Raw genomic sequence first — 583 nt, 5'->3', positions numbered from 1 at the left:
CCTATATAGTAAAAGGGTAATATGCCTCCCAGCACCGGGATCAGTGGAACCTCGAGGCCTCCCACCACCGGGATCAGCAGAGACGTGAGGCCTCCCAGCCTGGGATCAGTGGAGCCACAAGGCCTCCCAGCTGGGATCAGTGGAGCCACAAGGCTTCCCAAACCCGGGATCAGTGGAGCCGCGAGGCCTGCTAGTACTGGGATCAGCTGAGCAGTGAGGCCTCACTGCCCCTGTGTCAAGCAGAGCTGCAAGGCTTCCCAGCACCGGGACCAGTGGAACAGGAGGCCTCACTGCCCCTATGTCAAGCGAAGCCGCGAGGCCTCCCAGCACCAGGATCAGCAGAGCAGCGAGGCCTCCGGGCCCCTGGAGCAGTGTGACAGGGGGCAGCGCCCAAACCCCTTGATCGCCCTGTGGCTCTGTGTGCGACAGGGGGCGGGGCCACAACCTCCTTATCCGCCCTGCTCTGTTCATGAAAGGGGAAGGCGCCCCAACCTCCTGATCAGCCCTGCTCTGTGCCTGATAGGGGGAGCTCCCCAACCTCCCCATCTGCTCTGCTCTGTGCATGACGGGGGGGGGCGCTCCA

The sequence above is a fragment of the Myotis davidii genome, unplaced genomic scaffold (genome assembly GCF_000327345.1).
Source record: "Myotis davidii unplaced genomic scaffold, ASM32734v1 scaffold1757, whole genome shotgun sequence".
Classification (NCBI taxonomy): Eukaryota; Metazoa; Chordata; class Mammalia; order Chiroptera; family Vespertilionidae; genus Myotis; species Myotis davidii.
The sequence above is the reverse complement of the archived record's forward strand: the minus strand, read 5'-3'. Positions refer to the sequence as shown.